At 33.1% G+C, this 15,972-nt stretch overlaps 2 long non-coding RNA genes across 13 annotated transcripts in view; one reads left to right on the forward strand and one right to left on the reverse strand.

Moving 5' to 3' along the window:
* The window catches only part of LOC143252831 (uncharacterized), a 119,899-nt gene that overhangs the window by 42,374 nt on the left and 61,553 nt on the right, over nt 1-15,972 (forward strand). The window lies entirely within an intron of this gene.
* The window catches only part of LOC143252833 (uncharacterized), a 63,260-nt gene continuing 54,055 nt past the window's right edge, over nt 6,768-15,972 (reverse strand). For 3 of the 10 annotated variants that reach the window (XR_013029186.1, XR_013029183.1, XR_013029185.1), the window contains 3 exons: nt 8,009-8,172; nt 7,101-7,181; nt 6,768-6,905 (listed from right to left, as the gene is read on the reverse strand). This is a non-coding gene — a long non-coding RNA (uncharacterized LOC143252833). Of the gene's footprint in view, nt 6,906-7,100; nt 7,182-7,840; nt 7,865-8,008; nt 8,173-12,624; nt 12,915-14,840; nt 14,976-15,972 lie in introns of those variants that run through there. The other 7 variants (XR_013029187.1, XR_013029190.1, XR_013029184.1 and 4 more) reach the window with 6 other exon arrangements.

A 15,972-nucleotide genomic window follows, 5' to 3' on the forward strand; every position in this document is an offset into this window, starting at 1 on the left:
CAGTCCGCGTATTTTTGAACAGCCCTCGTATGCTGATTCTTTCAGTCATGGAGGCGTTATAATGTAACGGTCAATCCCACTATTCGTTGGTAAAACAGTAGCTCAATAATTGGTGGTGAGTAGTGATGACTAGCTGCCTTCCTTCTTGTCTTGCACTACTAAATTAGGGACGGCTAGTCATCATCATCATCATCTACCACTCGATTCCGTCAAGGAACATAGGGCCGCAATCACTTGCGGTTTCATGAACAGGTATTTAAGTGAGTAGGTTGTTAGCCTGCTGCACCGACGGCTGGGAGGGAAAGCATGTTTGGCGCGACCCTCAGATTACAAAGCGCACGCCTTAATGCGCCAGGCCATACCGGGCCCGGGACGGGTAGTGCACATCTCTAAATATATATATTTAACTAAAAGAAACATCTATATTAACATAAATATACTTTAATAAATCCGTTACAGAGTATATTTCAATTTAAAAGAATTAAGCATTATCATTTGAATACAGGAAATTAAGTTTTGTACATTTTTAAAGTGAATTTAGAAGCCAGAAACTAAACCAATATTTTCAGGGTAACATGAAATCTATGTTTTGCAATCGATTAAACGATTCTTTGTTTTTTAATGTCGTGGAAAATATTTCTGACCAAATTTATGTGGAAATATTACAAAGTTTGTTGATATATTTTTATTGTATTCCTTAAATATTAGGTCTTCCTAATGTTTCACAAAGAAGGAAAACCAGCCAATAAACCAAACAGTTATCGACTAATCAGCCTGACCAGCTGTGTAGGTAAAATTCTCGAAAGAATAACAAGCAATAGACTCTCCACATTTTTGAAGATTAATTCAAAATTACCAGAAGAGCAAAACGGATTTAGAAAATATAGACAAACAACAGATTACTTAATTAGATTTACTGAAACAATAATAAACAGCTTTAATAAGAAAGAATGCACTGTTGCCTGCTTCCTCGATATCGAGAAACCATTCGACACTGTATGGCACAATGGTCTTCGGTTCCGTATGTATGAAATGGGACTACCGCGTGGAATTATTCGCTGGTTATTAAACTTTTTAGAAAATAGAAAATGTTGAGTAAACGTAGAGGGAACTTTCTCGGAGTTCTTCACTACAGAAGCTGGAGTCCCTCAAGGAAGAGTGGTTAGCCCTATTCTCTTCATCATGTATGTAAATAATATGCCACTTAAAGACTCAAACCATGGATACGCGTCTCTGTTCGCCGATGATGTAGCAATTTGGAAAAGTGCCCCTACACCAGAAATAGCAGACACTAACTTATAACCACAACTAAATAGATTATATGAATATGGCGAAAAATATAGAATTAAAATAAATACAGCGAAGTCGCAATTAGTAATAATTTCAAAATCTACGAAACATCAAAAAGTTCTACCTCAGATCTACATGAACGGAAAACTTTTCCAAACCGCTTCAACTGCAAAATATTTAGGGTTAGCATATGATTCGAAACTTACATGGATAAAACAAGTAAATAACATAAAAACAAAAATGTGGCAAAGAATAAACTATGCCAGGAGTCTAACTGGTAAAAACTACGGAACAACACCAGAAAACATCCTTAAAATATACAAGACATACATAAGACCTGTAATAGACTATGCAGCTCCTGCATGGATCAATGTAAGTGAAAAACAAATAGAAACCAAACTCCAAATATTACACTATACACTAATTACATCATCATACAGAGTACCTAAAACCACTTCATGAAGGTTCGTGTATAATTACTCAAATACACAAACAATACCAGATAAACGTCTACATAGTACAATAAAATATTTTGATGAAAATTGGCAAAAAAAATGAGTTGCTATGCGAACTAGACTGATATTGCATATATGATGAAGAGAGACCTAAAACACCTTTCCCCGTTAAATTGCTACATTATATTATTAAGATAAAATCATTTAAAATAATAATAGTAATAATAGAATAGAGCTAAAATGAAACAGGCCACTTACGTTCTAGACTTATTAAAATAATAATAATAATAAATCAAAGAACAATAAAAATGGAGATTGCCCTGAAAAGGACCTGACTAAACTTATGATATCACTCCAGCCATTCAGTATTTACTCGAAATATATTTATCTGGCCACTCCAACAAAGTAATGGAAGGAGGAAGAGGTCTAGTGGATCTGACCCTCTTGGGTATACAAATAAATATACCCATATACCAGAGATAGAGAGAGATGATCTGTGCCTGAATCCATAACACAAAGCGTTACCAAAAAGTAAAATATGCTGTAGACAAATTTTCTTTCAATGTGGTTTTGTATTTGAGAAAAATAAAATAAAATTGTAGTTCTACGTGCTCAAATCTTCTTTATATCTAAATTTGTTCTCGACGTTTGGCTGTTTTTGAAAATACCAATTTGTAAATATTATAATTAAATTGGTTAATTTTTAGTATGATCTTCATTTTAGTTATACTTGCCAGGCTTTCAGCAAGCTGTCATCGGAGAATGCTTCACTTTTCTAAGAAATTTCATTAAAACTGGACAATAACATTTCCAGCAAACCGGGAAATTTCTTGCCAAATTTTTGGCCAAAATAAATATCTTATAATTTTGTTACACGTCTTGTTGACTCCTAAATGACCTCCCAAGGGTAATTCATTAGCAACTTTCAATGTTTGCAAAAGATATCTTTTTAAAACAGCAATTTGATAAACTAAAGCCTCTCTCTTTGAAGTTGATACATTTGGTTGCCTTTATTTTCTAATGAGCACCCCATTTTTACAAAAGTAACAATTTAGCACTCATGCAATTTATTAACTGCCAATGCATATTTAATAGTAAATAGTTCTGTGGATCCTTTACTTACTTAGGATCGGTTTGCTTTTAGTGAATGAAAATTCACCAGGTAAACCAAATCCATCATTGCCACTCATCAAAGCCTTGTCAGTAGGATAAGCATTCCTGAGATCCATGTCGAAAGCGAAAAAGTCTGTGACAAACTTATAATGTCGATATCTGAATACATTTCTGTCGTTTCTTTTTGGCTTAATTTCTTAGCCTGAGCTCGAGTCACTGCACATGAGGATACTTCTCAATAACATCATTCCTTAGATTAAACAGTGATTGGCTCGCTACTTATTTTAAATTCGGCAACAACTTTTCCCCTGGTCAAATCGTTTCTCAACAGTAATGATAAACCCTTAATTGGCAGAGTAGATCTCACTTCAACCATAAATGGTCTCAAAACTAGGTTTGATGCTAAATAAATGTTATGGAGAGGAACAATAACAACGCGACCCTCAATGTATTGAGTAATATCAGACTTACCAGTGCCAGAGTATGGATATAAAGGCAATACACCCTCTAACAACAATGATCACGTCGCTCCAGAATCCCGTAAAATACGTATAGGTATGGGATTAGCGGTGTCATTTGTCAACTATACAGAATCAATAGACACAAAAGGTCTAAATTCTTCCCTACCTAGATCAGCTTCTTTATCAGTGGCTAAATAATAAACAACATCAGATGATTTGATGAAACTACTTTCATATGTGGATAAAAACGCACTGGGTGCGTATCCTTCTCTTTTTCTCTTTCAAACTCCAACAATCGGACATAATATGACCAGATTTATTACTGAAATGATAGACTGGGTTTGATTACCTTAATAAAGTGTTATCCTCATTATCTGAAGATTTGGAACCAGAAGAGCTGGATTTTTAAAACAATTCTCAACTTTAATGTATTGCACAGGTACGGGTTTTTGCTGAGATGGCAGGAATTTCTTTTTATGAAAAGTGTTTCTTATATGTTAAAGTGTTATCATCGGAAAGAGCATTTATGCATTAAATAAGAACATTTGTCAAAATAAATTTATTTTGCGTGGGCGAATTCCGTATGAGTTTAACTACCATGCTTACGATAATCTCGAAGCGTTTGTTCATAAGCCTCCGGTTTCAACTTGTATGTTTTGAGAATAGCTGCTTTAACCTTTTCATAATCTGTACACTTTTCTAAGGAGTGCCATAAACTTCTTGTGCACTATTCCAGTCAAAAACTTTACAACAGTAATGAACATTTATCGGTAGCCCATTCTATGGTTTGAGCAGCTTTCTCACAATAATGGAGGTATTTGTCAACTTAACTTATTATATGGTGATATCTTCAAATTGTCATTTTGCTTTCGTCAATCGGAGTTGAGTCTAATTTCCATTTCTTTCAGTCTAATTTCTTTCCCGGCTTCAATACGAGCTTGTTAGACCTCGAGACATTTACTTTCTCTTTCCACTTTGATACAGGTTATTTTTAGTTTATTTTTTCTCATTGAATTTTTAACCTCTAATTATAAAATTTTGTCAATTTTAAGAAATTCATTTTTGGTATATTTTTCTACTTCTGATTGAAGTAAATCTTGTTAGCACTGATAAAAATAAATTGAATTGTTTCTAACTCAGATCTCGGACATGAGCTCCCAGTGTATTATGTTAAGTATTATAATTAATTTCGAATTATTTGTTTTGTTAATTTCGCGCGAAGCTATACTAACGCTATCTGCGCTATCTGTCGCTAATTTAGCAGTATAAGACAAAAAGGAAAGCAGCTAGTAGTCACTACCCACCATCAGCTCTTAGGCTACTCTTTTACCAACAAATAGTGCGATTGACCGTACATTATAACGACATCACGGCTGAAAGGGCGAACATGTTCGGTGCGACTGGGATTCGAGTACGCGACCCTCAAATTATGAGCCGAGCGCCCTAACAACCTGACCATGCCTGACCGTTGAGTGATGGAATTTTAAATACAAATAGTATTTCTGCTTTTCTCCTTAATATGACAGTAGTTTGGTGATGACAAACTACCTTTCCGCTTGTAAATCAGGGAGAGCTGTGCGCGAAATTATAAACAATCCATCAATCATTGCGGGTATCTATTCCACACAAATTGTTTATACATACTTTCAGTATGCACACACTTTAGGTGAGACTTTTTTTACGTGTTGAGTATGTACTTATTAATTTTTTTAAAGCTTAGGTACAAAATATGATTTTTATATTCTGATCCAACAATGGTTTACTTATCATTATTATAGAATTGATGTTGGAACATTGCCTAATATCACATTAATGTATTAAACAGAGTTAAATATAAAGGCTTTCCATTTCTCTCTTCTGTATAGCTCGAGGTATTGTCCCTCGGTTGACAAATATTTAAAGCTCTATAGAGACTTCTCCACTCAGTCTTGTAAATTTCGGATAACTTGTCACCACAAGAGCCTTCTGTCATTTGGGCTTCCTGTATTTAGAGGTTTAGTTACTCAGGGGACATAAAGTGGGAAATTCATGCCCATGATTCTCAATACACCTGCTGGATTACGAACATGGAATAGTCCTCATTAGCGACAAAATACTTTTATTCTTTTATTCCAAGAGAGACGTTCTCTTTAATGAGACCTCAGAGTTCGATTGTTAACCAATTGAAAGAAATATACTGTGCATTTCATGAAAAGTAAAAAGTTGTGCTTTGCGTTAGGTCATAAGTTTGTAGCGTTTTCATAGGAATGGGACTCATTTGTAACTTGAAAGCGACTAATCACAAAAACGATGGGTGGAAATTATTATAAACTAATCAATCATCAATAGTAAATTGTAGAATACTTTATATACTTTGAGCTTAAACTACTTAATTTTGAATAAATATTTTATTCAGCATACGAAACTGCAAGACTTAATGGACGAAGCCTCAAATAGTGAAGCATTAAACGACTTTTGTAATTTCTACGAAATAGTTATTTCACAACAGCTTTTACAAAATACTTTGTCAGATAAAACGATGTTGAAAATTATGATAAAACCGCTGGCCAACATCTATGTTTTATAGAAGCTGTACAAAAAGGCAATGAAACCAAAACATAAAATCTTAAATGGCGTGGTATAGATAAATTTGAGGAGAATTAAATGTATATATTAGATATATACTTTTCTTTTTAGCGAGAAAAAATCTATTTAAATAAGAGGATTTAGAAATCTGTAAAATTTAATGTAAATTTTAGACATTCGTAACTTTCAATGCGTTGCCTGAAAGCCACTTGAATAATAGATGTACCTGTAAAATTTATACATACTATACTTAAAAGTGTATGAATCAGCATTACGTGGAATTTACTGGAATGATATACGTACTTCTTGACATATACGTGAGACATGTCTGAAATGATTTCAACTTCTGCATTTCGACGTGAAGCCCCCCTTCAATGACAGAGCTGTACGTCTGTGAACTTAGAACTGTAGAAGCGGGGTTTCGATATCATCGTGAGAAGAACATTGTAGAGTTTCGTGCTTAACTGAAAACAAACAAATCTTCCCATCTATATAAGGTTACTGATATGTTTGTTTGCATTAAAACATTAAGATATCATAAACTTGAAGAGTTTGGAACCATTGTATACCAGGTAAAATAACGTGAAACGTTTGCTTGCACTTATACCCGAATATGTGGGCTGTTAAAAAAGATTTAAGGAGCTGCATATACACTGACATATCATAAACATGACCAACTGCACTATCTTCGGGTTCAGGTTAGAAACATTTGATTCTTGCATTCACTGATATATAAAAAAATGTTATTGTTTACTTGTCTTTATATCCCCAGTAGGTAAAACATTGCTAATGTACCTTAATGCCAAAATATAAATGTTTGCTAACGAGTGTATGAATATTTGGAATGTTGGAACAAATATAAAAGATTTCCATGACATTCATCAAGAGAATTAAAATACGTTTATTGAATTTTGAGACAATGTTTTTATTATTATCAAAACCACACATTTAGTAAATATATATCACAAACCACAGCAAAGGAAAAATGGTTTATACTTGTCTGTGAGAGAATAAAAGCATCCTGAAAAGAAAACAAATATGAAGAAAATATATTGAAATAACGTAAATATACAGACAACTGTTAAAGACCACTGTCAGGGTAGAACATCTGTGGCCAAATTTTTTATCACTATAATGTTGTTTATTTACAAGTAAATACTTTAATTTCTTCGTATTTTAATATTTTATGATCAGGAATTAATAAATATATTCTTACATTTTTATATAGCAGCCTTCTATTCTTCCAGATCAAATTTTTCTTCATTTCTTTCTTCCTTTGGGAACTTCTTATTTGTTTCTATAGGATATACAAGATTTATATACAATCCTTCAAGTACGTTTACTGAAATATATTTCATAGACAACAAATTGGTCAGTGATAATGGTTGGTAGAAAACATAACTTTAAGAAGAGCTACCTATCCAGCAATAAAACACGGTGAAAAAGAGATAAAGAAACCATTTAACTTATAAGACTAATTTGTAATTTAAACTAACGTGTAGCACTTATGTTAGGATACCTTAGGAAGCATTTTTAATGAAAAATATTGTCAATACAATAACTCTTTATACAGATACTTAACCTTAATCGTTCAGCCAAATATATTAGAATAAAAATTAATTATTTTAACTTGTCTATCGTACCAGTTTAATAACCGAGGTTTAAATTCATAATATAAAGAATTATCTTAATTTGATATATGATAAAAACGATTCATCTTCAAATTTGATTTTATATTTGAGAAAAAGGAAATTTAGGACTTTTATTGAGTACAACCACACCCCGTAATTTTTTCCACTTTTGTAAGAACTAATTTAATATATATATACCAAAGAGTTCTCATCGACAAGAGTGTAATTGTACATACTAAAATATTTTTACTATATAAATTTGTTCTCGAAGTTTTGCTGTTTTTGAAAAATCCAGATTACATCCATTATAATTAAAATGGTTCACCTTCAGTGTGATCTTAATTTTAGGTAAATGTGCCAGACTTTCAGCATGTATAATTTGATATATGTAAACTTTCCATAAATTTAAGAAATTCTTTCTTGAAGATATTAAATCTTTGTGCGAAGTTTCAACATCAACCAGAAAACGTTTTAACGATATTGAAAGCGATACCTCAGCTGAAGATTACCCCCTGTGGCACAACGATATGTCTGCGGAAGTCGAGTGCACATAACACTCCTGGGTATACACAAACACCAGAGATTCTAGACCAGACGCCAAAGGTTTCTTCAGTACTTTTTCTTGGTTATGACTTCATTGGAAATGTGACAGCATCACTGTACATGTAAGAATAACATTAACTCACATAGCAAATTTAATACATTTGTATTTTCCTCCTCCTTCATATCCAAACAAACAAAAGCATTCTCTTTTGATTTCCTTACAAATATCTTAACAACAACTGATTGATTTGCACGATACAAGCAGTGGTCTTAGATCTCTTGTGTACTTTTTATTATTAGTAGGCATATAATGTTTTAGATTGCTGATGATTACGAATTATCACTAAAATATTATCCTCCTTGTGGTCAATCGTCGTAAACTACTAATGTTTACATTTCAACTTACTTAAAATTGGTTTTCTTCTCTTTGCTGAATTATTCTTCTTAAAACTGTGTGATAATACTTTATATTCTATCTTTTCTCAGCTATCTAAAGATATTTTATGCGTAGGATTTCATCGTCATGGAGCTTCGCAACACAATTATTTTATGCATTAAAAGGAGACTAATTTTATTATAATGGTATCATGTGAAACGTTCGTTCTATTCAATTGATACAAGTATTTAGTTAGACATCGTAAGTTCCTTATTTAGACTGAGAAAAACCTTAAATATTTCACTGATTAAAAGAAAATAGGTGTAAAAACATTATGTGTAGACAGATTTTACAGATAAATTTGACAGATAAAAAGTGGTAGAATCCTATTTAATACAAGTACTGATTTATTACATAAGTGATTTCATATATGTCTACGTGCAAAGGTTTAGAAAAGTATGGTAAGTATTACAAGGTAAAAACCTGTCTTCTTTAAATAAAAGTATTTTTTTTATATAAAACCTACGTTATATGTGCTAGATATTTCAGCAGAAGACGTTGACGTTTTTTGTTGTAACATTCGAAAATACAGTGTTATTATTTTTGTACTAAGTTATGTACAGTTCTTGGAAGCATTGAATACGAATAATATGTTTTATTCAACTGGTTTTACTACTTTTCGGTACGTAATCTCAATACTGAGAAACGTTGTTTCTTTACGAGAGTTTTCCCACTTACTTTAAAATAAGTAGTTACCAGTTAATGCTTTATTTCTCTGAATATTAAAATCAGTTCTTTTGATGGGTGTAAGAGTTTCAAACATGCTCAGATTTGGTAAGAAAAAATATCTTTAGTGTTACTCTTGTTCGACATGACTGACTTTCTCACAAAAACAAAAAACAAAATACGTGGATGAATTAAAAAGTAAATCAAGTACATTCGTCATTGTTCCAAATATCGTATATACCCGCATATAGCACTCACTTTGTTTTCCAAAACGTTTTAAGTCTAAAATAAAATGTACACTATGAGGGAACAGCATTGTTAATGTATAATTTAAACAAAATTTTCAGTCCGAAGGCCACCTCAACGTATCTTATATTCTCTCATAATCATCGTTTGTCGCTGTCAGATCATATGAACTAAAAAACAAAAAAAAAGCAGCGTAAAGAAAATGTGTAAACAAAAGTCTGAACTCTTGTTACTTGTGTTTCATGTATCAATTTATGCATATATAACAGATTCATTTTGTCAACCATAAGAAATAGATGGCTTGTATGTTGGTATTTGTAATGATGATCAGTAAATATTTAATTTAGTTTAACTTTTTTCTATTTTAGAAGGATTTTGCGCGGTGTAATAAGATGGCTATACTATCCTATACATTCACAGTGACATTCAATCGTAGTTATTGTCTTATGTTTTGTGTACAGGTCATTATTTAAAACACATATATACAAATTATAAATAATCTTAAGTTCAGCCATTGTTTGTTCATTAAGTAACACGATTAATTAGTAGGCAGTGGTATTCACTAACACGGGCAAGTACAATTACTAAACAATACAACAATGCACAGTTCAGTATACAAATGCCAATTAACTGTTATTATTGCTCTACGCATTATACACGGACGCAATGAGGCAAAAAATTATAGTGGACATTATAACCGGGAATTTACGGTAAAAATAAACTTTCATCCCTTGTTTGTTTTGTTTTTTTGAATTTCGCACAAAGCTTCTCGAGGTCTATTTGTGGTAGCCGTCCCTAATTTCGCAGTGTAAGACTAGAGGGAAGGGAGCTAGTCATCACCACCCACCGCCAACTTTTGAGCTACACTTTTACCAACGAATAGTTGAATTGACCGTCACATTATAACGTCCCCACGGCTGAAAGGGCGAGAATGTTTAGCGCGACAGGGATGCGAACCCGCGACCCTTAGATTATGAGTCGCACGCCTCAATACGCTTAGCCATGCCGGGGCGATTCCCTTATCGTCTTTCTAAGAATGGCTATTAATGAAGATAGTGAGGAAAGCTGAAGTGAGGTGTACATAGATTGAACTGCGAGGTTTTTACATTATTTATCTTCCACATATTGCTCTATCAGTAGACATGCATACCTTTTTTTTTGACCGAACATTCTCACTGTTTCCCTGTGTGTGTATGTACATATTTCAAGCATAACTGTTTCAGGGTCGGTTAACGTTTACGTATAATATAAAACCTCTCTGTGAATGTGAAATGGGGAAATCCCAGCAAACAATCAACTATCTTTAGTATTGGTGTTGTGTAATCAAAAGTAGCAAAACGTGTTGAGTAATATGTACAAAAGACTTTTTTCCAATCTAGACTTTCAAGAACTACTCATAAAATCATCATTATCATCATCTACCACTCGATTCGGTCAAGGAATATAGGGCCGCAATCTCTTGCGGTTTCATGAACAGGTATATAAGTGAGTAGGTTGTTAGCCCACTGCACCGAGCCGTCCCTAATTTAGTATTGTAAGACTAGAGGGAAGGCAGCTAGTCATCACCACCCACCGCCAACTCTTGGACTTCTCTTTTACCAACGAAAAGTGGGATTGACCGCCACATTATAACGCCTCCACGACTGGGAGCGCGAGCATGTTTCGCGTGACTCGAGCGCGAACCCGCGATACTCAGATTACGAAGCGCACGCCTTAACGCGCTAGGCCATGTCGGGCCCACTCATAAAATAGTGTAATAATATGTGTTTGGTATTAAATAAATATTACTTTGTCATTCTTCATAAAACGGCAAATTGATAGACATATATATATATTCCTAAGGAAGTCTGATACGCCCCCCTGTGGCACAACGATATGTCTGCGGACTCACGCCGCTAGAAACTGTGTTTCGATACCCGTGATGAGCAGATCACAGATAAGCAATTGTATAGCTTTATGCTTAATTCTCAACATGTAAATCTTATACAACAGTAGTATTTATGTAAAAGTAATTTTGTATTTCTTTTTCGCGCAAAGATACATGCTAGCCATCCAAATTTTAGCAGTGAAATACTAGAGGGAAATACAATTAATCATCATTACCCTTAGGCCACTCTTTTACCAACGAATAGCGAAATTGGAAGGCTGAAAAGGGGAACATATTCTGGTGAGATGGTAATTAAAACCCGTCATTCCAAGACTGCAAATCGAGTGTGTGTGTGTGTTTTCTAATAGCAAAGTCACATCAGGCTATCTGCTGAGCCCACCGAGGGGAATCGAACCCCTTATTTTAGCGTTGCAAATCCGGAGGCATACCGCTGTACTAGCGGGGGGGCTGCAAATCGAACACCCTAATGAGCTGGTCATGCCAGGTCAAATTGTTAAAAAGTGCAAAATGTTAAAGAGTGTAAGGAGTCAAACAATTCTTAATTAGAAGCTCAAAATCGTCGAAAAATTGTTTAAAATGTGAACAGCATTGATGAAATACTCACAGTTATTCTTCGTATTAAACGTTATCGTTACCTAAACCACATTTATTTATATTATGAAACATTATAAAAATCAACTCACAAACCTCAAGATAGTTTAAATAATATTTATTTCATATGCTCACGTCGATTAATAGTAAATTATAAGTTCAATTGAAAAAAATTCTGATTATTTCTTGGTTTTTCGTTTCCTTGAAAACGTGGGTAAGATATTTCATTTCATTCATTACCTAAATATCTTTCTCATTTCATGAATCGATAAGGTAAAAAAATATTTAAAATTCTTTCCAGCAACCATTCATTAGCACAGCTACAATTCTATCCAAGCGTAGTTTCAGTTATTTTTTAAATTCGTAAACATATAATTCTCAAACTGGATTTAGTTCAACCAGTTTACGATTTTCATTGTATTGAAATAACTCAAGAGCATTAAACATTCATTACACTTACCAAATGATAAAAAATAAAATTCCTGTACTTTTACTTAGAGTTTGAGTTTCAGAAGATCTCAGTCTTTATATTTTGTAACATTATGAAAAGAAACGTGTGTTCGAAACGTTGAAACAAATTATTGGATACAATCTTTAGTAACTGCTGTAGCTAAGTAAGCATCAAATTTCGGTATTGATATTATTTAACCTGGCTGTTAACAAAACTAAATAATTTTATGCGTAATCTAATTCTTTATCTTTGAACGAAATTTTAGATGAAACTGATCGGCTCACTTACCATTTTTGGTTCGGCAAAAAATTCTAACATCCAAATCGTTTCCCAACAAAACTAATACACCCTTCATTGACAGAGTTAGTCATACTCCATCCAAAACATGTCCTGAAACTAGGTCTGATACTAAATAAGCATTATGAGGAAAAATATTAACAAAGTCACCCTCAGCACCCTGAATAATAAAAGACTCATCAGTGACAGAACCCAAGTCTAAAGGCAAGATACTTCTTAAAAACAATGATTTAGTCTCCTCAGTATCACGCCGAATATGTATGGGTATGAAGTTAGCAGTGTCATTTGTCAAAGACACATAACCAACAGACACGAAAAGTTCAAATTCCACATTAACTACATCAGCCTTTTTATCAGTATCCAAATAAACAACATCGGGTGATCTGGTGCAATTGTGTCCATATGTGGACACAAACGTTCAGGGTGTTGCCAACTTTTATTTCTTGTTTTTTCAAACACCAACAATCAAACATAACATGAACAAGTTTTTCTGTTTTTGTTTTACAAAAATATCAGACTGGCTTTAGTGATCTAGACAAAGTTTTATCCTATAAGTAAGAAAATTTCGAACTAAAGAAGCTGCATTTTTAGAATATTTCCCAACTTTAGTGGATAGAACATGATTTCGCTGAGAAATGATAAGTCGAATGTTTTTCCTAAATTTTCATTCAATTAACAGTGTTATTTATAATTGTAAGTTACTAATTATTCACTTCCTCTTTTGACTTCTTACTAAAAGTCTATAAGGAATGATGGATTTGTTGTTGCCAGGTTTACTATAATTGATTTTTTTTCTTTTTGTTTTTCGTAAAACATCCTGTCTTTACGAATACATTTGCGTTTTCTGTTTTAGTGTATTTTTGTTTTATGTTTTCAAGTAAAAAGAATAAATACAAAAACTTGAAAATTAAATTTGCTGAGAAAATTGTTTTAACAACATCACTATAATCCACTTCTAAATATATCATGTATACGAGAATATATTAGCATTAAATGCAAACTACAATTTTTTTAGGATATCTTAAGTGACTAAAACACTCAAACAATTAATATTTCTAAGTAAACAATTTAATAGCTTTTTTCGAAGATTTTCAAAATTTTCAAATAAACACACTACATGTCACTCTCAAGAGTTTAAACCGTATAAATTAATGCCATTCATCATGTGACTCAGAACTACTATTTAATTTATATACCAAACATAATGATCACACAATCTATATACTTTTCGACTTCTCAACTCTCCATCCTTATCGAAAACATAAATATTTTAATATGTTCTATTAGTTCTATAGAATCTTTAATATTTCTAGCTACCGTATCATTCCAATTAGCCAAAATAACAGTTCCTTTATAGCCAAATGATATGACCAGTACTTACATGTTCAGCTAGTGCAGAGTTTTTTCTATTACTTTCAACATTTCTTTTGTGTTCGATTATTCTATATTCTAAGTTTGTTTTAGTCTGCTTAAAGTATACACAACCATATTTACTTTCAAATTTGTTGATCTATTTTATCCATTCCATTAATTACAATTTTAGTTTTAGTTAATATCTAACTAGTTTTGTTCAAACGCTTCTAAATCGGAATAAGATTGTTATTAAAAATTAAATGAAATATAAAATCTTCAATATTGATTGAATTTCCTTCTTTTCTTCGCAAAGTTGACAAACAATGCGGTTTGTCTTACTAATGAAATAATATTTCGTCTAAGCGTTTCAGTAGTGCTAAAAGTATAGTTAAAGTTTGGCTGCTAATTTGATTTCATTCCTTTACGTTTAACGCTCAATCATTTTTTTTTTTGGAATACCTTTCTCTAAGTACGCTACCCGTCCCTAATTTAACAGTGAAAGACTAGTTGGCCCAGCTCGGTCAGATGGTGAGGGCTCTTGACTCGTAACCTGAGGGTTTGGAGTTCGAATCCCCGTCACACCAATATGCTTGTTATTTCAGCGATGGTAGCGTTATAAGGTGACGATCAACCCCACTATTTGCTGGCAAAAGAGTAGTCCAAGAGTTAGCGGTGGGTGGTGAAGACTAGCTGCCTTCCCTCTAGTTTTATACTGCTAACTTAAGGACGGCTAGCGCAACAAGCCTTTGTGTAGTTTTGCGCGAATGTAAAAAACGAAAACAAACAAACAGAAGACTACAAGGAAAGCAGCTAGTCATCACCACCAACCAACAGTTTTTAATCAACATTTTTACCAATAAATACTGGAAATGATTGTCACATGATAATGCCTCCTCATACAGTTGTAGGACGAGTATGTTTGGTTGAACGGTATCGGACCCGCGACCCTCATAATCAAGCTTCTTGACCACCTGACGACACACGGTCATCTGAATAAAACATTTTATAACAGTTATGGAATGTTGGCAATTGATTCTTTCTGTCATTACAACTTTGTGTTTCAAATACAGTGAAAATATTATAAAAATAGTAAAGTATATAGTTTACACTTCAGAACAATTTTTTTTTAAGTTTTGCTTCCTGAAAAGTGTTTGCTGATTGTGACAGGTACCTGGTGGGTATGCACAAATATAGTTTTGGTTTTATTTCATCACGTAGGAACTCTGAGAAATAAACAGTTAACTATTTACTGGCAATAACGTATTTAATTGCATTTATGTTTCTAATACGCTATTAAGTTCAACATAATTAAAAGTGTTTTGCTCCTAAGTTACATTTGTATTCAATATCCGGTGCATCACGTTGCAGTGTCCAACAGTAGTCAGCAAGCATTGACGGATTCCAGTTGCCTTGATATCGTTTTCCCATTGTAGCAATGTCCAAATGAAACTGAAGGTTTCGATGAAATTGTACGTGATTGGAAAATGTGGATGTGATTTTCATGATCAGCACCCAAAAATCTATAAGGGACACCCAACAGTGTTCAAGAAGCAAAAACTTTGTGATGCAGTGTTTTAGATGCACTGTATTGAAAAGAGACAAATTATATAGAGTTTCAAATTTCCAAGTAAAAGTGCTACTCGTAACAGAAAGTAATGTTATTAGATTAAAGATATATTTTATGTGAATCCGTAAAATCTATAGTTAATTCACTACTGTTTAAGTTGAAAGTACTTTGAAATATCAATATTTAATAATATAAATTGCCATCAATTTCCATACAGCATAATATGTATACAATATCAAAATATCCATTTAAAAATAAATATCACAGATATCTATGAAAGTAACACTGTGAAACTTGTTGGTAAACCGATAGAGTCATTGAAAATGCCTTTCTTTATGTTACACTAACTAACCGTCTGGAGCCGCAATTAAACATGACAGAATTTCGATAGTAACCACAAGCCGTATAATTATAGTATG

Source organism: Tachypleus tridentatus, chromosome 6 (genome assembly GCF_004210375.1).
Source record: "Tachypleus tridentatus isolate NWPU-2018 chromosome 6, ASM421037v1, whole genome shotgun sequence".
In the NCBI taxonomy this organism is placed as follows: Eukaryota; Metazoa; Arthropoda; class Merostomata; order Xiphosura; family Limulidae; genus Tachypleus; species Tachypleus tridentatus.